Genomic DNA, 24,303 nt, shown 5'->3' with positions numbered 1-24,303 from the left:
GAATACACCCGCTCAGTAAAGCCGAGTAAATTCAATAAGAAAAATGTAACTCATTAGATTTTAATCTTTGCAAAGCAAATGCCAATTCCTTTCTCTCCGCTATGAGTAAACGTGATTTATTCAGTCGGCGTCGCCACGTCTATTATTGCGGAAAAGACTCTCACTTCTTCTCCTCTGTGTCAGTGCCGTTATTTCAGTATATTCAGCACTGCAAGACAATGGATGTAAATGGAATAATTACATTGAGGGTCACCGGGAAAAAAAAAAAAAAAAAAGCTGCATTGTGTGCAACTCTATACTTACAACAGGTAGAGCTGCAATATCACTGCCGTGGGTCCCCGAGGCATCCTTGTCCTTGATAGGACTGAAAGAACGGGTACAATAGCAAATTATTTCACCAGACCAGCCAATAAACCTGCTTCTGTCAGAGCTTTCCGCAGGTACTACTGTGCTGTAATAAGGATTATAAATGGAAAATAGTGCGTTCGTTGGGCTTGTCATAGCCATAGGATAACACGGGGCCCATCAACTAATACTAATTGAGGGTTTAACCCCTCCACACCGACCGTACGCAAATATACGGCCCCACTGGACTGAGGTTATTTTTTCCGTGGGGTCCGCATATTTGCGTATCTCTCTTTGTGCTGGGAGCAGCATTAGGGGGCGCACGGGCACGGCCTCCCCTATCCATCTGTCCGGCCCCCAGATCTACATATCAGTTGTGCCGGACCAATGTGGCGAGTGTTTTTTTTTTTTTTTTTTTTAACCACTTAAGCCCCGGGCCATTTGGCTAGCCTAAGACCAGAGCACTTTTTGCGATTCTGCACTGCGTCGCTTTGACTGACAATTGCGTGGACGTGCGACGTGGCTCCCAAACAAAACTGATGTCCTTTTTTTTCCCCCACAAATAGAGCTTTCTTTTGGTGGTATTTGATCACCTCTGCGGGTTTTTATTTTTTGCGCTATAAACAAAAAAGAGCGTCGATTTTGAAAAAAAACGCATTATTTTTTACTCTTTGCTATAATAAATATCCCCAAAAAATATATTTAAAAAAACATATTTTTTCCTCAGTTTTGGCCGATACGTATTCTTCTACATATTTTTGGTAAAAAAAAATGCAATTAGCGATTATTGATTGGTTTGTGCAAAAGTTATAGCGTTTACAAAAAATGGGATAGTTTTATGGCATTTTTATTAATATTTTTTTTTATTAGTAATGGCGGCAATCAGCGATTTTTATCATTACTGTGACATTATGGCGGACAGATCGGACACTTTCGGCGTGATTTTGGGACCATTGTCATTTATACAGCAATCAGTGCAATTAAAAATGCATTGAATACTGTGTAAATGTGACTGGCAGTGAAGGAGTTAACCACTAGGTGGCGCTTCAGGGGTTAAGTGTGTCCTGGGGAGTGATTCTAACTGTGGGGGGGGGGGGGGGCTGTGTGTGACACAACACTGATCACCGCTCCCGATTAAAGGGAGCGGTGATCAGTGACACTCACTAGGCAGAATAGGGAGATGCTTGTTTACATCAGCATTTCCCTGTTCTTCCTCTCCGTGAGACAATCGCGGGTATCCCTGCGGACATCGCCTCGGGATCACAAAGCCCCTACAACCTGCCTTTTAAAGGGCAATGTACAGGTACGTAATTCTGCCTGTACATGCCCTTCTGCCGCAGTATATCTGCGTGAGGTGGTCGGGAAGCAGTTAAGCACCTGATTAGAGCCAGGGGCTCTAATGCCCTATACCAGGGATATGCAATTAGTGGACCTCCAGCTGTTGCAGAACTACAATTCTCATGAGGCATAGCAAGACCCTGACAGCCACAACAATGACAGCCAGAGGCAGAGGCATGATGGGACTTGTAGTTTAGCAACAACTGGAGGTCCGCTAATTGCATATCCCTGCCCTATACACACGGTCGGACATTCCGACCACAAAATCCGTCAGATTTTTTCCGACGGATTTTGGCCGAAACTTGTGTTGCATACACACGGTCGGACAAAGTTGTCAGAAAATCCAATCGTTCAGAATGAGGTGACGTTCGTTATATACGACGGAACTACGCAGAGGCCAGTAGCCAATAGCTTTCGTCTCGTAATTTATTCTGTGAATGTGTGACAATTCTCTACCAATTCTCTACAAACGAATGTGTGACAATTCTCTACAAACGATCGGAAAAAGTCAGATCGGATTTTGTTGTGGGAAAATTTTAGATCCAGCTCTCAAACTTTTTCCGTCTGAATTTCCGACACACACAATCGGATTTCCCGACAACAAAATCCGATCGGACCTTTTCCGGCAGAATGTGTTAGCCCTTGTACACACGGTCAGAGAATCTGTCGGAATGTGTCTTATTGGACCGTGTCGTCAGATAATCCGACTATGTGTGGTATGCATCGGACTGATTCCTTCCGAATCTCCGTCCGACCCAATTTTCCAACATGTTGGAAATATTTCCCGACCAACTGGGCCGGACGGACGTAATCCGGTCATGTGTAGAGCATTTTCATCGGACCAAGTGCCATGCATGCCCAGATCAAATTCCTACATCAAAGCTATTGGCTACTAGCCTGAATGTAGTCCCATCGTAACGAAATTACGTCATCACGTTCTGAAAGATCGGATTTTTCGCCAACTTGGCCCGACCGTGTGTATGCAACAGTTTCGGACACAATCCGTCGGACTAAATCCGACGGGCAAAATCCGACGGATTTGGTTGGCAAAATCTCCGACCGTGTGTACGTGGGCTTAGGCTTGTGCAATTCGTTTCGTAACGAATCGAAATTCGGCCGAATTTTGCATGTTTCAGACATTCGGATGCATCCGAATGTCCGAATAAAAAAATAACGATATACAACGAATACGAAAGAAATATAACGAATGAATTCGAATGAATTCGACATGATTTGGTAATTCTTTAAAGATCTAATAAAACAAAAGGTCAGCTCAAAGTAAATCTTAGCCCTTATACACACGGTTGGAGATTCCGTCGGAATGTGTCCGATCGGAGCGTTTTTTCGGAAATTCTGACTGTGTGTGGTCTACATCGGACTGTTTCCGTCGGAATATCCGTCGGACCAACTTTTCCAACTTGCCGGAAATATTTTCCAACAAAATGCTCCGATCGGACATACTCCGATCATGTATAGAGAATTCCGATCGGACAAAGTGCCACGCATGCTCAGATCAAATTCCTACATGAAAGCTATTGGCTACTAGCCTGAACGAAATAACGTCATCACGTTGGATTTTCCGACAACTTCGTCTGACCGTGTGTATACAACAGTTTCGGACAAAATCCGACGGACTTGGTTGTCGGAATCTCCGGCCGTATGTACAACGGCTAATAGTCCAATCAGCTAATTAATTTTGTGCCGGAGGATGGATTACTGGCAAAGTACATTCCTGAGAACTGAGTTAGAAGGATGTTGTATTGTATTTGAGCCGAGGAGAAGAGACGTTGTCATTGTGTGTGTTAAAAGATTCTATAAACAAACGACTTTCCAAACTACGAATCATTATCACGAATGTCTATACATACATAAATAGCGAATTTCAACGAATACGAACGAATGAATTAGACACTCTACGAATAATAACCAATTATCCGAAAACGTATTAACGTAACATAACGAATATAACAGAAGGAAATGATGTATTTTAGGAATGACAACGAACCGAAACTAAACAAAATTTTCCGTTGTGCACAAGTCTAGAATGTGTACAGGGAAAAAAAAAAGGGTGGCCTCGGAGCGCAGAGCATTGCACTCTGGGCCCACCCAGTTGTGTGATTATAGCAAATTAATTTTCACCTTTATCACACTTACGTTCCTCCCCGCCAATCAGGGAGCAGGTCTGTGAGGCAATCCTATTGGATGCCTAGCGCTTTGGCAGGAAGAGCAGACACACGGCAGAGGAAGCTGGAGGAGCGGATGCCGGAGCCATCGCACTCCAGGAGAGGACACCATAGCCCCTCTACACAATCGGGTAAGTGCCGGACCGCCCGCGGGGTGCATGTCATTAAAATATACAAGTCAGATCTATCAGCATCAGCAAATAACAGTGTTGTATGAAGGAAATTGTACTGTATACGTTCTGTTTCATTGCTGCACCTCTGCCAGTGGGAGGGTGTTGTTTGTTTGCCTCCCCTCCAAAAGAAGAACCCACCAGCTGTCATTGGATGGGAGCGGGCTGCACGGCGCACTCCCAGCACAGAGACTGGGGTCTAATGAGAGCCAGTGGCAGCCCCCCTAATCCATGCGCTTGGCCCCCCAATTTATATGCAGAGCGCCGGATGCATGGATTCCAAATTTTTTTTTTTTTGTAGAAGCACATGAATAGAGCCTGAGGCTCTAATTGGCTTAAAAAAAGGGTGAGCTCGGGGCACAGAGCACCAGTTGTTTGACAATAACAAATTAATATTTGCTATTTTCTTCCTGATTCTCCTCCCGGCCAATCCTGGCTCAGGAAGCGGGTCCCTGAGACCCGATTGGCCAAGAGGAGAAGTGATCCTATTACCCGGCCTCCCAGTTGTGTGACAATAGCGAATCAATATTTGCTATTGTCTTCCTGATTCTCCTCTCGCCCAATCCCTGCTCACGAAGCGGGTCCCTGAGACCCGATTGGCCGAGAGCAGAAGCGATCCTATTGGCTGCCCACCCAGTTGTGTGATAATAGCAAAATAATATTTGCCATTGTCTTCCTGATTCTCCTCCCGGGCCAATCCCATCTCAGGAAGCAGGTCCCCGATTGGCCAAGAGGAGAAGCAATCCTATTGGCTGCCGAGGGGGAGGGGGGAGGAGATGCCGGGCAGAGGAAGCCTGCGACCTAGATGGGGTAAGTGCGGGCACCTGGTTCACCAGTCACTATAAAGCCCGCCCCGTTGTTTCTGTCTCTGTGAATGAACAAGACAGATACATTGTATCAGTCTCTGTCTTTGCAGAGATAGAAAAAAAAAGTGCGTGAAGAAAAAAAACAATAATAATAATTAATATTAATTAAAAAAATGTAAAAAAAAAAATTAAAAATGTAAAAAAAAAAAAAAAATAACCTAGATCAAGGTTTGATCTAGGTCAGTGCCAGGATTAGTGTTTGGGTCAAGGTCAGAGTCAAAGGTCAGGGTCAGTATTTTTTGGACATGATTTTTTTTTTTTTTTAAAGGGTTGTAAAGGCAGAAGGTTTTTGAATCTTGATGCGTTCTATGAAGAATTCTATAAGAATAGACATGACAATATTTCCAAATGGTGATTGCCAGCGGAGTCTCACCCGGGAGCTGTAGAAGTGTGACTCAGCAAGAACTCAATAGGACAAACAGGCAGTAGATTCAACATTCAATGTCATTCATGATGGCACCCAAAGTAGTTGCTATAGAAAGAGGTTTAAGTATGCATATACAGTAGTAATAAATGAATAATAAAATCAAAATGGGTAATAAGCAACAAAAATAATGTATAATGTCGTCTACAATATAGCAGTGAATATGGCAAACATACTGTATAGGAAGTTATTGAAAGGTGCAAAAAAGTTGCGCCTAGTGGTATAAGAAAAAAAAGGCACCTTATGCCGCGTACACACGACCGGACTTTTCAACATCAAAGGTCCGACGGAACAATTCCGGCAGACTATTCGATCGTGTGTGGGCTGCAGCGGACTTTTGATTTGCAAAAATCCAACAGACTTTAGAAATGGAACACGTTTCAAATTTTTCTGCCAGAACTCCGCCGGACCCAGTTCCTACCGAGAAATCCGCTCGTGTGTGTGCTAATCTGACGGACAAAAACTGACGCGAGGGCAGCTATTGGCTACTGGCTATGAACTTCCTTATTCTAGTCCGGTCGTACGTCATCACATTCGAATCCGTCGGACTTTGGTGTGATTGTGTGTGGCCAAGTCCGTTCATTCGGAAAGTCCGTCAGAACTCTGTCAGAACTCCGTCAGAACTCCGTCGAAAATCTGTCGGACCTAAGTCCGGTCGTGTGTACGTGGCATAAGACTCAAAGTTCAGTCCACCGAAAAAGGAGTGTGCCAGTAAAAAAAACAAAAAAAAACATTGCTTGAATGATTGGGGTCCCCTTACAAATTCATTTTAGAGCCTTAACTGGAGCAATGGGCCTGGCTGACCAGGAAAAGGGGGGAAAAGCTTGTGCCCCCCCCCCCCCCCGAACCACACTAGGTCAAATGCCCTCAGTATAAAGGGGTTGCCTTGCCAGGGTTGGGAGGCCCTTGGCAAATCAACCTCTTTTCCACAACCCTGGCCTGGTGGTTGTGGGGGCAGGGGACTTATCAGAATCTGGAATCCCCTTTTAAAAAGAAACCTTTGCTCATTCACAAAAAAAAGACTCCCGAACATATGACAAGTCCTTTAATAAAAAAATATAAAACCCCCAAAAATTTCTGTTGTCAATCATGATTCGCACCTCCTGCTGATTTGCCAAAAAAAAAAATTCAAAACACATGACCGATCCTGACATTGCTTCTCTCTGAATGACAGCTTCCCGAGATGTCATGAGCTATATACAGGAAGGACGGGGAGAGGGGAGAGTGGATGGCCAGGGGCCATATTTGGGCCTTTGCTTACATGCTGGGAATTCCGAGCCAAGTAAGTGAATTCTACGGATGGTTGCTAGGGACTCGGCATGTGCCAGCACCTGTTGCTTCCTTAATAACTATTGACCATGTAAAGTTGCCATAGACTCGGCATTTGCCAGCACCCGCTCCTTCCTTAATAACTATTGACCATGTAAAGTTGCCATAGACTCGGCATGTGCCAGCACCTGCTGCTTCCTTAATAACTATTGACCACGTAAAGTTGCCATAGACTGGGCATGTGCCAGCACCTGCTGCTTCCTTAATAACTATTGATCACGTAAAGTTGCCATAGACTCGGCATTTGCCAGCACCCGCTCCTTCCTTAATAACTATTGACCATGTAACGTTGCCATAGACTCGGCATGTGCCAGCACCTGCTGCTTCCTTAATAACTATTGATCACGTAAAGTTGCCATAGACTCGGCATGTGCCAGCACCTGCTGCTTCCTTAATAACTATTGACCACGTAAAGTTGCCATAGACTGGGCATGTGCCAGCACCTGCTGCTTCCTTAATAACTATTGACCACGTAAAGTTGCCATAGACTCGGCATGTGCCAGCACCCGCTCCTTCCTTAATAACTATTGACCATGTAAAGTTGCCATAGACTCGGCATGTGCCAGCACCCGCTGCTTCCTTAATAACTATTGACCACGTAAAGTTGCCATAGACTGGGCATGTGCCAGCACCTGCTGCTTCCTTAATAACTATTGACCACGTAAAGTTGCCATAGACTCGGCATGTGCCAGCACCCGCTCCTTCCTTAATAACTATTGACCACGTAAAGTTGCCATTATTAAAAGTGGTAGAAATACAACTTCTACATATGATGTTTGGCTTCTGCTGAACTAACCTAGGTTCACGCAAAACCATTGGCTCATCCCTACTGGGGAATTTTGACTTTACAGATTACAGGTAAAAAAGTCACTGAGAGGTCCCGGTCATTGTTGATAGGAGAGGCTCCCAATCATGCGATCACTGTGACAGGCAACTCATGATCCAGAAACCCAGGAAGAACCCCTTAGGCCAGGCTTTTTCAACCTTTTAACCCTAGAGGAACCCCAACAAATAATTTTCATGTCCTGAGGAACCCTTACTAAAACCAATTCATCAGGGCTCAATAGGGGCAATGCCCCTTTTATTGGTGATTAATAGGAAGAAGGCCCCCCTTAAAGTGGTGCGCAGCTAAAGACAGCTAAAAGATATTTTGGTGTCATTCTGCTGGCTTTGCTAAGTGGTGCTGAACCTTGAATCCTGTAGGCATCATCAAATGGGTGGTTCATGAGCCACAGCTCAAGGAACCCCTAGCAACTTTTGGAGGAACCCTAGGGTTCCACGGAAACCCTGGTTGAGAATGGCTGCCTCAGGGTCTCGTTCACACAAGCTTTGGTCTCGGGAAAGCGATCCACATTAGACATGTGGGGTTTGTTTCGTCCCAAATTAATATTCGGACAAGATTTTCATTGTTTGGATATACCCGAATACCCCAATTACTATGTAAACAAATTTTACCGAATGCTCCGAATAACGCAACGAAATTCAGACTGAAATTTGAATCAAATTTTACATCAAACTCCAGTCGAATTCTCACTACACATATTGTTGAAATCAAAGACTGTGTGTGTTATTAGAGTACCAAAGGTGATTTAAAGAGTCATTGTAATCATTTGATGAAGATTTTTCATTTGTTTGTTCACTTTGCCGCATTTGAACAGAAAACAATATAAGATTTGCTCTTCGACCGATTAGAAAATCTATCGATTTGAATGCTTCAAATTGAGGAGAAAAAAACGGTAACTTCAAATAAAATTTGAAAATTCCGAATGCAAATTTCCGAATACAAATTGATCAAATCAACCGAATTGAACTAAACGAAATAAGTAGATTAACTAATCAAAACGAAACTAAACAACACATTTTTTGGGGGGGGAAATGGCAGCTATTGTTTCAGCATGTGGATGATGTGACAGCAACGTCTAATCCGCGTTCAGAACGCTCTTCAAGAAAGCATTTGACAGGCGGTGAGGAGGCAATGTATCACCACCTTCTGCAACCTCAGGCGCGTAGTTGTGGGGTGCTTGCAGGGCACCTCCATTCACTTGAATGGATTGCGTTTGGTGGACATTAGCAACAAGGAGTAGAATTCCTGCCAGGGCCATGGCATGTGTATACCCACAGCCGATGCCTCTGAAGCTAAAGAGGGCAGCAGTTGGGGGCATTCCCCAAGCCCACATGTTTATGAGCCGTTAAGGTGATGGTAGGGGGCCAGTGGGAGGTGTTAAGGACAGATGAGGTTTATACCAACTAAAATGCGTTTTACTTTGTGTTTGGATTTAATGTTAGTATCACACAGGAGAGGATCTGCCGGCCTCCAGTATTTATACCGGGAGGAGAGGCACGGAGTGCATTGGAAATGGCCTTTAAATGAATTGGACAAGTCAAAGCAAATATAAAGATTTTACGTTGCAAAGCAAACCAGAAATTAATGTTCCTCCCGCACTATTGTCACACTGCGATCCGTCGTCTTGCTTAACACGAGTGCAAGGAGCGGAATTGCCAAGGACGGCTTTCCTGAATATTTAACATTGCAGAGTAACAGGCAAAGAATTTCAATCAGACCTTTTTACCGGCAACACTCTGAGTTCTGCACTGAAATTCTCCGCATCAATCTGTTCCAGGTCCCCGCTAATGCACCGCTGTCACATCATCCACATGCTGAACTAATAGCTGTCATTTCCCCCCAAAAAAAGATTTCCTCTGTATTGTGTGTGTTCATGTTCCTTCACACTGAGAGCTGGCTGTGGAAATGTCCTCTGAATTGCAATCAATGGGCTCCACCGCTGGCCTCACCAACAGAAGCATTACCCACAAACTATGGGCCCCACCAACTCAACCATTACCTGCAATCAATGGGCTCCATGGCCAGCCCCACCAACCAAACCATTAACAGCAATTTATAGGCCCCATTGCCACCCCACCAACCAAACCATTATCCACAATCTGTAGGCCCCACTGCTGGCCCCACAAACCCAATCATTACCTGCAATCTATGGGCTCCACCAATCCAACTATCACCCACAACCTATGTGCTCCACCAACCCAATCATCACCCGCAATCTATGGGCTCCACCAACCCAACCATCATCTGTGATCTATGTGCCCCACCAACCCAACCATCATCCACAACCTATGTGCTCCACCAACCTAACCATCACCCACATTCTATGGGCCTCACCAGCCCAACCATCACCCACAATCTATGGACCCCACCAACCCAACCATCCACCGCAATCTATGGACCCCAACAAACCCATCCATCATCTGCAATCTATGTGCCCCACCAACCCAACCATCATCTGCAATCTATGTGCCCCACCAACCCAACCATCACCCACAACCTATGTGCCCCACCAACGCAACCATCACCCGCAATCCATGGGCCCCACCAGCCCAACCATCACCCACAATCTATGGGCCCCACCAACCAAACCATCAACCGAAAACTATGGGCCCCACTAACCCAACCATCAACCGCAAACTATGGGCCCCACCAACCCAACCATCACCGCAATCTATGTACCCCACCAACCCAATCATCACCCGCAATCTATGTGCCCCACCAAACCAACCGATCCCTATTTATCATGTGCTCTATCTATTAATCCATTCTATCTACTCTACATATTATCAATATATCGATCTATTTATCCAGTCTATCTACTCTATCTATCTAGGAACATTCTGTCTACATGTCTTCTACTAAGTTATCAATTTTATCTATCCGATATATCTATTTGATCTATCTATCTAGATATGATGTATTTTATTATCTATCTATCTATCTATCTATCTATCTATCTATCTATCTATCTATCTATCTATCTATCTATCTATCTATCTATCTATCTATCTATCTACCTACATATCTATCTATCTATCTATCTATCTATCTATCTATCTATCTATCTATCTATCTATCTATCTATCTATCTATCTATCTGTCTGTCTGTCTGTCTGTCTGTCTGTCTGTCTGTCTGTCTGTCTGTCTGTCTGTCTATCTATCTATCTATCTATCTATCTATCTATCTATCTACAGTGCCTTTAAAAGGTATTCATATCCCTTGAAATTTTCCACATTTTCTCATGTTACAACCAAAAACGTAAATGTATTTTATTGGGATTTTATGTGATAGACCAACACAAAGTGACACATAATTGTGAAGTGGAAGGAAAATGATAAATTATACAAATATGTAAAAAAGTGTGGGGTACATTTGTATGGCGCCCCCCGGAGTCAATACTTTGTAGAACCGCCTTTCACTGCAATTACAGCTGCAAGTCTTTTTGGGGATGTCTCTACCAGCTTTGCACATCTAGAGAAGACATTTTTGCCCATTCTTCTTTGCAAAATACTCAAGCTCTGTCAGATTGGATGAAGAGGGTCTATGAAAAAGCAATTTTCAAGTCTTGCCACAGGTTCTCAATTGGATTTAGGTCTGGACTTTGACTGGGCCATTCTAACACATGAATATGCTTTGAACTAAACCAAGGGTCTCAAAATGGCGGCCCTCCAGCTGTTGCGAAACTACAAGTCCCATGAGGCATAGCAAGGCTTACAGTTACAAGCATGAATCCCACAGACAGGGGCACAATGGGACTTGTAGTTTAGCAACAGCTGGAGGGCCACCAGTTTGAGACCCCTGATCTAACCCATTCCATTGTAGCTCTGGCTGGAGGTTTCAGGTCGTTGTCCTGCTGGAAGGTGAACCTCCGCCCCGGTCTCAGGTCTTTTGCAGACTCTTAACGGGTTTTCTTCTAAGATTGTCCTGTATTTGGCTCCATCCATCTTCTCATCAACTCTGAACAGCTTCCCTGTCCCTGCTGAAGATAAGTTACCCCACACCATGATGCTGCCACCACCAAGTTTCACGGTGGGGATGGTGTGTTTAGGGTGATATGCAGTGTTCGTTTTCCACCACATATAGAATTTTGCTTTTAGGCCAAAAAGTTACATTTTGGTCTCATATGACCAGAGCACCTTCTTCCATGACTAATTTTGATTCCCCCCCCTGAGCTGTGGATGTCTGCAGCTCCTCCAGAGTTACCATGGACCTCTTAGCTGCTTCTCTGATGAATGCTCTCCTTACCCAGCCTGTCAGTTTATGTGGACGGCCATGTCTTGGTAGGTTTGAAATTGTGCCATACTCTTTACATTTTCCGATGATGCATTGAACAGAGCTCCATCAGATGTTCAAATCTTTAGATATTTTTTTATAACGGAACCCTGCTTTAAACTTCTACAGAACTTTATCGCTGACCTGTTTGGTGTGTTACTTGGCCTTCATGATGCTGTTTATTCACTAAGGTTTTTCAAGGAGTATGAATATTTTTTCAAGGCATTGTATATATCTATCTATCTCCATTCTAAATATTTAACTATCACTATTATTTCTATCTATACGAAAACATCAACCAAATCCTTGTTAACACATAAAGAACAATATACATTTCAGTGCTATAAAAAAAGTATCTATCTATCTATCTATCTATCTATCTATCTATCTATCTATCTATCTATCTATCTATCTATCTATCTATCTATCTATCTAGATATTATGTATTTTATGATCAATTTATCCTTTGTATTTGCTCCATATACTATCTATCTGTCTATCATGTATCTTAAGATCTATTTATCCTTTCTATCTACAGTATCTCACAAAAGTAAGTACACCCCCCACATTTGTGTAAATCTTTTCTTCTATCTTTTCATGTGACAACACTGAAGAAATGACACTTGTCTACAATGTAAAGTAGTGAGTGTACAGCTTGTATAACAGTGTAAATTTGCTGTTCCCTCAAAATAACTCAACACACAGCCATTAATGTCTAAACCACTGGCAACAAAACTGAGTACACCCCTAAGGGAAAATGTCCAAATTGGGGCCTAAAGTGTCAATATTTTGTGTGGCCACCATTATTTTCCAGCACTGCCTTAACCCTCTTGGGCATGGAGGTCACCAGAGCTTCACAGGTCACCACTGGAGTCCTCTTCCACTCCTCCATGACGACATCAAGGAGCTGGTGGATGTTAGAGACCTTGCGCTCTTCCACCTTCCATTTGAAGATGCCCCACAGATGCTCAATAGGGTTTAGGTCTGGAGACATGCTTGGCCAGCAGAGGTGGCTCTAGGCTTTGTGAGGCAAAACTTAGACATGAGGCCCCACTTACGCCCATAATGGGAAAAATAAGAAAAGGTCTGCAAAAAGATGCACAGATCTAGCACGCAGGTGATCAGCACCACTTCCAGGGCACCCATCAGACATATGCAGCCAAAGCCAGAGGAGGGGGGAGAGGGGGAGGTGATATTGAGAGAGAGGGGTGATAGAGAGATCCCTAGCCCTGTCCCTGTCTGCAGCACCTCCTGTGCCCCATGTCTAAGTCTGCTGTCCCTGTCTGTGGGAAGGTTGGTGTGATGCATGGTACAGTACCTTCCAAGCCAGCAGGATGTTCATGATGGCCAGCAGCAGGCAGGGCCCATTCTTGTTCCCGGTGGGGACAATGTTCTCCTCCTTCCAGAAGATCTGTTTGCTGTGAGATTGGTCCCTGGCCGCCAGCACCTTCTGCCCATCTTTGGTTTCTGGGCCCCAGTCAGCCTGTCCTCCGGTCCTGGGAGGTCTCCAGGACTCTTGGTCCTTGCTGCCGATGCTGCTCACCTTCCCCACCAGGCCCAGACTGGGACAAAAAAAAGATCCCCTGCAGCAGCCAGCGGGAGAAAGGAGACTGGAACCTTGTAGAGCTGCGAGGGGTGAGGGGGCAGAGAAAGAGCACAGGGGTGGTGGATAGCATGGGAGTGAGACGGAGAGCAGGGGGGGCGAGAGTAGGGGGAGCTGGAGAGCACTGGGGGAGTGAGAGAGCACTGGTGGGGCAGAGAGAACTGGTGTGGGGGGCAGAGAGCACTGGGGGAGCCAGAGAACACTGGGGGGCAAACAAAATGGGGATGGAGAGCACAGGATCTGGGGAGCACGTGGGTGAAGAACACTAGGGAAAGGAGCTAGGGAGCACATGGGGGGATGGAGAGCATGGTGCGACGGAAAGCACTGGGGGGAGCTGGAAAGCATGGTGGGGTGGAGTGCACAGAGGGGCGGAGAGCAGTGGGGGGGGGGAACTGGAGAGCACGGTGGGGCAGAGAGCACTGTGGGGGGACCGGAGAGCACAGTGCTTTGAAAAGCACTGGGGTAGCCAGGGAACACATGGGAGGGGGCAAAAATCACTGGGGGAGCTGAAGAGCACTGTTTGGGGAGCTGGAAAGCAAGGTGAGGTGGAGAGCAGGGGGGGTGGAGAGCAGTTGGGGGTTGAGAGAATGGTGGATTGGAGAACACTGAGGGGGTGGAGAGTAGATGGGGGGGTTGAGAGCATGGTGGGACCAATAGCATGGTGGGGTGGAGAGTACAGGGGGCGGAGGATATCATAGGGGGTGGAGAAAGGGAGCACATGGGGGGACCAAGAGCATGGTGGGGTGGAGAGAACAGAGAGGGTGGAGGAGATCATAGGGAGGAGCAAGGGAGCACATGGGGGGGCTGAGAGCATGGTGAGGTGGAGAGCACAGAGACAGTGGAAGAGAACATGGGGGGAACTGGAGAGCACGGTGTGGTGGAGAAAACTAGGGAGGAAAGCACACAGGGGCTGGGGGGGGTGCAGTGAGCACTGGGGGAGCTGGAAAGCAAGGTGAGGTGTAGAGCATGGGGGGACAGAGAGCAGATGGGGGCTAATAACATGGTGGGGTGGACAGCAGATGGGGGGACTGAGAGCATGGTGGGGTGGGGTAGAGAGCAGATGGGAGGGACTGAGAGCATTGTGGGGTGGAGAGCATATGGGGGACTGAGAGCATGGGGTGAGGTGGAGAGCACAGAGGGGCTGGAGAAGATCATGGGGGCGAAGCAAGGGAGCACATGGGGGACCAAGAGCATTAGATGGGGGGCCGAGAGCATGGGGTGGAGAGCACAGGGTTGGGCCAGAAGATATCATGGCGGGTGGAGCAGCAAAAAAAAGCTGGATAGGAGGAGCGGCGGAGCCGCTGCATATAGAAGAAATGATCTTTCCATATTCCTCCTGCAGTCGGTGAATGCTCGTTTCTCCTCTCCCCCGCAAACATTTAGCGGCTGCAGGAAGAATATGGAAAGATCAATTCTTCTATTTGCAGCAGCTCTGCTGCACCTTCTATCCAGGAGCACAGGATGGCTGCATGGTAAGGCACTTCACTTTCTCTCCAGATGGATAGGCGGCATCAGAAGATTGGATCCTTTGAAGCTCCTTCCCCTTCACAGTCATGGGGCTGCACTGCTGTGTAGTTTCTGTCCCTGACTGCTGAACTGAATTGGCGGTTGGGTCAAGGGTGAGCGGCGCAGACTGAAGGAGCAGCCCAGCTACCTCAGCAGCTGTGTGCCCTATGGCTACCCGCATCCCGCACGCTTGCTGAGATCGCACCTGGAGTCGGGTGCTGGCATCTAGAGGTCTTTGCTATCCCGCTCCCCACACCTGCTGTCACCAGACAAAGATGCTCTGTGATTGGCCCAGCGGGCCCTCAGGCAGTGCCTGATTGATCAGTCCTCCCCTGGGCCATGGAGCGGCGGTGGGGGGAAGAGAGGCGGAGCCGATAGCACAGATATTAGTATTGATTACAGGCAAATTAGGCGGCCGAGAGGCCCCTGTGAGTGTGAGGCCTTAGGCAGCCACCTTATTTTCCTAATTATAGAGCCGCCTCTGTTGGTCAGTCCATCACCTTTCCTCTCAGCTTCTTTAGCAAGGCAGTGGTCATCTTGGAGGTGTGTTTGGGGTGGTTATCATGTTGGAATACTGCCCTGCAGCCCAGTCTCCAAAGGGAGGGGATCATGCTCTGCTTCAGTATGTCACAGTACATGTTGGCATTCATGGTCCCCTGAATGAACTGTAGCCCCCCAGTACCGGCAGCACTCATGCAGCCCCAGACCATGAAATTCCCACCACCATGCTTGACTGTAGGCAAGACACACTTGTCTTTTTACTCCTCACCTGGTTGCCCCCACACACGCTTGACACCATCGGAACCAAATAAGTTTATCTTGGTCTCATCAGACCACAGGACATGGTTCCAGTAATCCATGTCCTTAATCTGCTTGTCTTTAGCAAACTGTGGGCTTTCTTGTGCATCATCTTTGGAAGAGGCTTCCTTCTGGGATGACAGCCATGCAGACCAATTTGATGCAGTGTGTGGCGTATGGTCTGAGCACTGACAGGCTGACCCCCCCCCCCACCCCTTCAACCTCTGCAGCAATGCTGGCAGCACTCATACGTCTATTTCCCAAAGACAACCTCTGGATATGACGCTGAGCACATGACCTCAACTTCTCTGGTTGACCATGGCAAGGCCTGTTCTGAGTGGAACCTGTCCTGTTACACCGCTGTATGGTCTTGGCCCCCATCCTGCAGCTCAGTTTCAGGGTCTTGGCAATCTTCTTATAGCCTAGGCCATCTTTATGTAGAGCAACACTTATTTTTTTCAGATCCTCAGAGAGTTCTTTGCCATGAGGCGCCATGTTGAACTTCCAGTGACCAGTATGAGAGAGTGATAACACCAAATTTACACACCTGCTCCCCATTCACACCTGAGACCTTGTAGCACTAACAAATCACATGACACCGATGGGAGGGGAAATGTCGAATTGAGCCCAATTTGGACATTTTCACTTAGGGGTGTACTCACTTTTGTTGCCAGCGGTTTAGACATTAATGGCTGTGTGTTGAGTCATTTTGAGGGGACGGCAAATTTACACTGTTATACAAGCTGTACACTCACTACTTTACATTGTAGACAAAGTGTCATTTCTTCAGTGTTGTCACATGAAAAGAGAGAAGAAAAGATTTACAAAAATGTGAGGGGTGTACTTACTGTTGTGAGATACTGTATCTATTTATTATGTATTTTATGATCTATCATCTATCTATCTATCTATCTATCTATCTATCTATCTATCTATCTATCTATCTATCTATCTATCTATCTATCTATCTATCTATCTATCTATCTATCATTCTCGGAATGTCATATATAATGACTTTTTATGAGATGTTAGTACATGTGTCTATTTGGTACTTTGGTATCTTGTACTTTAACCAGAGAAATTTATGCCAACACATTGGAAATTTCCAGAAGCTCTCAGTTCAGTTGTGTGTTTGGAAGGAATGCGTTGGTTGTTCTATGGACGGATGATTGGAATGATGTTCTGTGGATGGAGTATTAGAATGATCTCCCCGGATATTAGTATTTAGTTGTCGGAGAGTCCTGGCTCAGGGCGGACACACGCCGATCATTCCTGTCATATTACGGGGAAATCTCCCGGAATGTGGAATTCTATCATCGGATACATTTTCTTATTTCCTGAATGTGTTTGGTGGATCTTTCCTCCGACACGCAGAGATATCACATAATATCTCCCCCCCCCCTCCACACTCCAGTCCCTGATATCCTGTCAATAAATAAACACAAAAGCGATGGTGAATTATCAGAGCGCCGAGTCTTATGCAAGCTCTATGAAATTTCTTTAAAATTCCACCATGAAAAAGAATGGCATTCGGTTTACATCCATGCATGTTGGGAATGCAGGCAAAATCGCACACTTCCCTGGCCCACACAGAAATGTTCTGCCTTTTAGCGGAGGCACGTTGGTTGTTAGCGGCAAACATGCGCAGGTTCTTGTGCGCGCCAAACCAGATCGTGCTGCAGATTTATGGAAAAGAGCCAGGAACTTATTTTCTGCATTTCTTGTGCAGAGGACAACACTTGAAAATTAACGGGCTTCCCTATACGTGGTGTATGGGAACACGAAAAAGAAAACCACGCAGAAACTCGCCAGCGCTTGGTTGCACCATTTGAACCATGTCTAAGCCCTTGTACACACGGTCGGAGAATCCGTCGGAATGTGTCCTATCGGACCGTGTCGTCGGATAATCCGACTGTGTGTGGTCTGCATCGGACTGATTCCGTCGGAATATCCGTCGGACCCAATTTTCCAACATGTTGGAAATATTTCCCGACCAACTGGGCCGATCGGACATACTCCGATCATGTGTAGAGAATTTTGATCGGACAAAGTGCCAAGCATGCTCAGATCAAATTCCTGCATCAAAGCTATTGGCTACTAGCCTGAATGTAGTCCCATCGTAACGAAATTACGTCATCACGTTCTGAAAGATCGGATTTTTCGCCAACTTTGTCCGACCGTGTGTATGCAACAGTTTCGGACAAGATCCAACGGACAAAATCCGACGGATTTGGTTGTCGAAATCTCCGACCGTGTGTACAGGGGCTAAGAGGACTGGAGTAAAAATGTCCAGAGCTCTAGACATGTGCAATTCGTTTCGTTCTGAATTAGTTTATTAACGACTTTCGACACATCTGTTAATTGGGAAATAATCCAAATGAACAAAAACCTATTTAACAAATTTTTCATAAATTTGTAAATTCGAAAACTCACAAATTCGTAAATTCGAAATTTGAAAATTCAAAATTTGAAAATCCGAAAAACCCAAAAATGTGAAAATCTGAAATAATTACTAACTAATAATAACCTAACTATTACTAACTACAATATCGGAAAGGTTCCCCCGGGGGGGGGGGGGGGGGGGTTAGCAGTAGGGATGAGCCAGATGTTCAAGTCGAACTTAAGTTTGACTCTAACATTGGGTGTTCACTGAATTGCGGACAATTTGGGGTGTTCGTGGCAAATTCGAAAGCCGCAGAGCTAATTTTAAAAGCTTATATGCAAGTTATTGTCATAAAAAGTGTTTGGGGAACCGGGTCCTGCCCCAGTTGACATGTATCAATGCAGAAATAAGTTTTAAAAACTGAAGTTTTTTCAGAAGCAGAGATTTTAATAATGCCTAAAGTGAAAAAGTAAAAGTGAAATATTCATTAAAATTTCGTACCTGGAGGGTGTCTATAGTATGCCTGTAAAGGGGCGCGTGTTTCCCGTGTTTAGAACAGTCCGAGAACAAAATGACATTTCTAAAGGAAAAAAAGTCATCTAAAAGTACTCGTGGCTACAATGAATTGTCGGTCCCGGCAATACACATAAAAGTCATTGATAAAAACAGCATGAGATTCCTCCACAGTCCATCACCAGGCCTTTTGGGTCTGGTATGAAGATTAAAGGGAACCCCGAACCAACATTTAAAAAAAAAATTGCGTGGGGGTCCCCCAAATTCCATAACAGGCCCTTCAGGTCTGGTATGGATATTAAGGGGAACCCCATGCCAAAATGAAAAGAAAAAATGGCGTGGGGGTCCTCTCAAAATCCATACCAGACCCTTATCCGAGCACGCAACCTAGCAGGCCGCAGATGGGATCTTCCATCCTGGGTGAGCGTCATACGACGTCCTCAGCTTGATGCCGGTATAGGGGGTGTGCGTGCACTGCTGCGTCACCGAGGGGCCGATGTGCATGCCCGGCAGGGGCGATGTCCACTGAGCTCCCATGACCACCCGTGACAGAGGAGGATCTGTTACAAACACCCAGATCCACGTCCTGTCAGAGGAGAGGAGACAAAACGTGTCTTCCTTGTATATAGGAACACCGATCGGTTTCCTCCCCTAGTCAATCCCCCCCCCCTACAGTTAGAACACACAGTCAGTGAACACAATTAACCCCTCGATCGCCCCCTAGTGTTAACCATTTCCCTGCCAGTGACATTTATATAGTAGTCAGTGGCTTTTTTTTTATTTTATTGACAATATTGATTTTAGATTAATTTGCATAATAATAATAATAATAATAATAATATTGTTACATAAACTACAAACTGACTTGTCAGTGGCCATTTTTAGCTCTGATCGCTGAATATATGTCAACGGTCCCAAAAAAGTGTCAAAAGTGTCCAATTTGTCTGCCGCAATGTCGCAGTCCCGCTAAAAATCGTAGATCGCTGCCATTACTAGTAAAAAAAATAATAATAATAATAAAAATGCCATAAAGCTATCCCCTATTTTGTAGACGATATAATGTTTGTGCAAACCACAATATACGCTTATTGCCAAAATATGAAGAAGAATATATATCGGCCTAAACTGAGAATTTTTTTTTTTTAATTGGGATATTTATTATAGCAAAAAGTACAAAAAATATTGTGTTTTTTTTTTTTTCAAAATTGTTGCTCTTTTTTTGTTTATAGTGCAAAAAATAACCGCAGAGGTGATCAAATACCACCCAAAAAAAGCTCTATTTGTGGGGGGGGGGGCATAAATTTTGTTTGGGTACAGCGTCGTTCGACCGTGCAGTTGTCAGTTAAAAATAACGCAGTGCCGTATCGCAAAAAATGGCCTGGGCAAGAAGGGGGGTAAATTCTTCTGGGGGCTGAAGTGATTAAGGGCCAGGCCTGTTTTTCAAACTTGTTTACAAGTTAAAATCTGTTTTTTTTTTTCTAGAAAATTACGTAGAACTCCCAAACATATATTGTTTTCAGTCACCCTAGAGAATAAAATGGTGGTTGTTGCAATACTTTATGTCACACCGTATTTGCACAGAGGTCTTACAAGCACAATTTGTTTTGGAATAAATACACTTTTTTGAATTAAAACATAAGAAAACAGTAAAGTTAGCTTAATTTTTCTCTATATTGTGAAAGATAACGTTATGCCAAGTAAATTGATACCCAACATGTCACGCTTCAAAATTGCACCGCTCTTGGATCTCCATAGGTGATATTAAAAAATTTATACAGGGTACCAGTTTTGAGTTACAGAGGAGTTCTAGTGCTAAAATTATTGCTCTCGCTCTAACATTCGCGGCGATACCTTACATGTGTGGTTTGAACACAGTTTTTATATGCGGGCGCCACTTACGTATGCGTTCGCTTCTGCACGCAAGTTCGGTGGGGGGGGGGCTTTACATTTTTTTTTTTTTTCACATAGTCTTTTTAAAAATACATGTTTGGGTCACTTTTATTCCTATTACAAGGAATGTAAACATCCTTTGTAATATAAAAAAGCATAACAGGACCTCTTTAACCACTTCAATACCAGGCCATAGTCATATCACGGCCTCAGATGGGATCTCCCATCCTGGGTGGACGTCATATGGCGGCCTCTGTATTTCGCCACTCCTGCGGGCCCCCGGGGCGGCAATCGTGGATGAGGTGTCTCCCTCGGACACAGCCCATCCCCGATCTGTGTGGTTTCCATCCCCATCCACACCCCCCGAAACATGTGACCGGCCGTGTCCAATCACAGCCGGTCACATGTACTGAGCCGTTACAGCGCTCGTGCACGTGCCTAGGGTGCATGCAGAGCGGCGATCAGGGATGCGGCTTGTCACCCTAACACAGCCCAACCCCGATCGCAGTAAAGAGCCAATGAAATTGGCTCTTTACCACGTGACCGGCTGTGTCCAATCACAGCCGGTCACAGAATGTAAACAAACCGCGGTAACGAGATGTTACCAGGTTCTCCTCCTCACACACTGATCGTGTGTGAGGAGGAGATTGCGGTAACATCTCATTACCGTCTAGTGTACACCAATCACACTGGTTAGCCCCCCAATAAAGAGGACCTGTCACCACCCATCAAAGTACCTGTCATCACCCATCACAGCCCATCTGAGTACCCGAGTACCTGTCAGCCCATCTGAGTACCCGAGTACCTGAGTACCTGTCAGCCCATCTGATTACCTGAGTACCTGAGTACCTGTCCATCTGAGTACCTGAGTACCTGTCACAGCCCATCTGAGTACCCGAGTACTTGTCACAACCCATCTGAGTACCCGTCACAGCCCATCTGAGTACCTGTCACAGTCCATCTGAGTACCTGTCACAGTCCATCTGAGTACCTGAGTTCCTGTCACAGCCCATCTGAGTATCCGAGTACCTGTAACAGCCCATCTGAGTACCCGAGTACCTGTCACAGCCCATCTGAGTATCCGAGTACCTGTCACAGCCCATCTGAGTACCCGAGTACCTGAGTACCTGTCACAGCCCATCTGAGTACCCAAGTACCTGTCACAACCCATCTGAGTACCCGTCACAGCCCATCTGAGTACCTGTCACAGTCCATCTAAGTACCTGTCCCAGCCCATCTGAGTATCTGAGTACCTGTCACAGCCCATCTGAGTGCCCGAGTACCTGAGTACCTGTCACAGCCCATCTGAGTACCCGAGTACCTGTCACAACCCATCTGAGTACCCGTCACAGCCCATCTAAGTACCTGTCACAGTCCATCTGAGTACATGAGTACCTGTCCCAGCTTATCTGAGTACCCGAGTACCTGTCACAGCCCATCTGAGTACCCGAGAACCTGAGTACCTGTCACAGCCCATCTGAGTACCTGAGTACCTGTCACAGTTCATCTGAGTACCTGTCACAGTCCATCTAAGTACCTGTCACAGTCCATCTGAGTACATGAGTACCTGTCCCAGCTCATCTGAGTACCTGAGTACCTGTCACAGCCCATCTAAGTACCTGAGTACCTGTCTCAGCCCATCTGAGTACCCGAGAACCTGAGTACCTGTCACAGCCCATCTGAGTACCTGAGTACCTGTCACAGTTCATCTGAGTACCTGTCACAGTCTATCTGAGCACCTGTCACAGTTCATCGGAGTACCCGAATGCCTGTCACCAGCCCGTCGGAGTACCCGAGTACCTGTCACCAGCCCATGCCTCATAGAATACACATTGGGGAGTTTGCTTTCCAAAATGGGGTAATTTTGTGGGTAATTCCATTGTCCTGGTGCTCCAGGACCTTCAAAAGTGTGATAGGTACAGTAGGAATGAAATGAGATGTGTCATTTATGCTCCTAGAACGCCTGAAGGTACCACTTCCATGTTGGACCTCTGCATATGGCCAGGCTGTGTAAAAGTGTCACACATGTGGTATCGCCATACTCAGAAGGAGTAGCAGAATGTGTTTTGGGGTGTAATTTTTTCTATATACATGCTATGTGTTAGAAATATTTTATAAATGGACAACTTTGTGTAAAAAAAAAAAAAAAGATTTTACGGTAATTTTCTTTCCACGTTTTCTGAAGACTTGTGGAAAAAAATTAACTGTTCAAAAGACTCATTGTGCCTCATAGAATATACGTTGGGGTGTCTGATTTCCAAAATGGGGTCATTTTGTGGGTAATTCCACTGTCCTGGTGCTCCAGGGCCTTCACAAATGTAATAGGTCGTTAGGAAATTAGAGGTGTCATTTATGCTCCTAGAACCCCTGACGGGGCTCCCTGCATGTTTGACCACTCTGTGTGGCCAGCCTGTGTAAAAGTCCCACACATGTGGTATAAATGAAAGGTACTAATGCGCTCCACCTAACTATTAATAAATGTGTAAAAAATGTCTAAAAAAATAATAAAATATGTGTAAATGTGTGGAAGCCGCCAGCAAAAAAATAGTGATCTCTACACCAAAGAAATATTATGTAAATAGAATAAATTGCGGCGCTACCTAAAAAAATTAATATACTATAATAACAAAACACATATAGTGCAAAAGTGAATCCACCTCCCTTTGAAAAAGTCACGAGGTTGTGACGCAACGCGTCAGGGAAGGAGCTTTGGTGTTGCACTCATCACTTCCGGTCGCGGCCGAGACCGGAAGTCCGGGTTGTGTTACGAAATTCGCTGTCATCTGCTTTTATGTAAGTGGAGATTTTTATCTATTAAATCGTTGTTATTGGTTACTACACATGAGAGCCCCCCCTTGTCTTTCTTCCATGCTTTATGTACCACCAACTGTAATTGGATCTATTTGAAGAAACTGAGGAAGGATTGACCGTATGTGTGCAGTGGTATGCTATTGAGGCTGGACGGATAAGGATGGATTAGCATCTGGTTACATACAGTGCCTGTGTACTAGGTATTTGAGGTGAGAGGCTGGGGGAAACTGGTGGTGCACAAGTTTGGCACTGAAGTTGCTCGGTGGACAGTCACGCATTTGGAAGTCACTATACATTTTTTGCATGGACTTTGTTTTATGCTCACTAATCAGTTGCATGGACTTCATTTGAGGAGCACTATTTATTATTGCATTGTTTGCACATTAGTATTTATTCAGCAATTTTTGTATTTTGTACTTTGATATTATTTCACGCAATATTTTTTGATTATTTATGCACATATATTATCCTATTAGATGCAACATTATTTATTGTTCAATATTGCACATTTATCACTTTAGTGAGGTGGATTCACTTTTGCACTATATGTGTTTTGTTATTTTAGTATATTAATTTTTTTAGGTAGCGCCGCAATTTATTCTATTTACCCACACATGTGGTATCACCATACTCGGGAAGAGTTGCAGAATGTATTTTGGGGTGTAATTGGAAGTATATATATAACTTGTTATTATGACAATTTTGTGAAAAAACAAAAAAACAAAACATTCTTCTTTTTCCCAAGAATTGTGGGAAAAAATGACAACTTCAAAAAAACTCACCATGCCTCTTACTAAATACCTTGGACTGTCTACTTTTCAAAAAGGGGTCATTTGAGTCGTATTTGTACTTTCCTGACATTTCAGAGCCTCAAGAAATGAGATAGGCCGTCAGTACATCAGGTGTGATCAGATGTGATCAATTTTCAATGATTTTCACCATAGCTTGTAGACTTGTTATCATAGAAACTTAAAAAAAGTGTTTTTTTTTTTTCAAAATTTTTGCTCTTTTTTTACTTATGTCGCAA

Source organism: Lithobates pipiens, unplaced genomic scaffold (genome assembly GCF_037356315.1).
Source record: "Lithobates pipiens isolate NorthernLeopardFrog02 unplaced genomic scaffold, aLitPip1_a1.2 Scaffold_1, whole genome shotgun sequence".
In the NCBI taxonomy this organism is placed as follows: domain Eukaryota; kingdom Metazoa; phylum Chordata; class Amphibia; order Anura; family Ranidae; genus Lithobates; species Lithobates pipiens.
Note: the sequence above shows the minus strand (reverse complement) of the source record.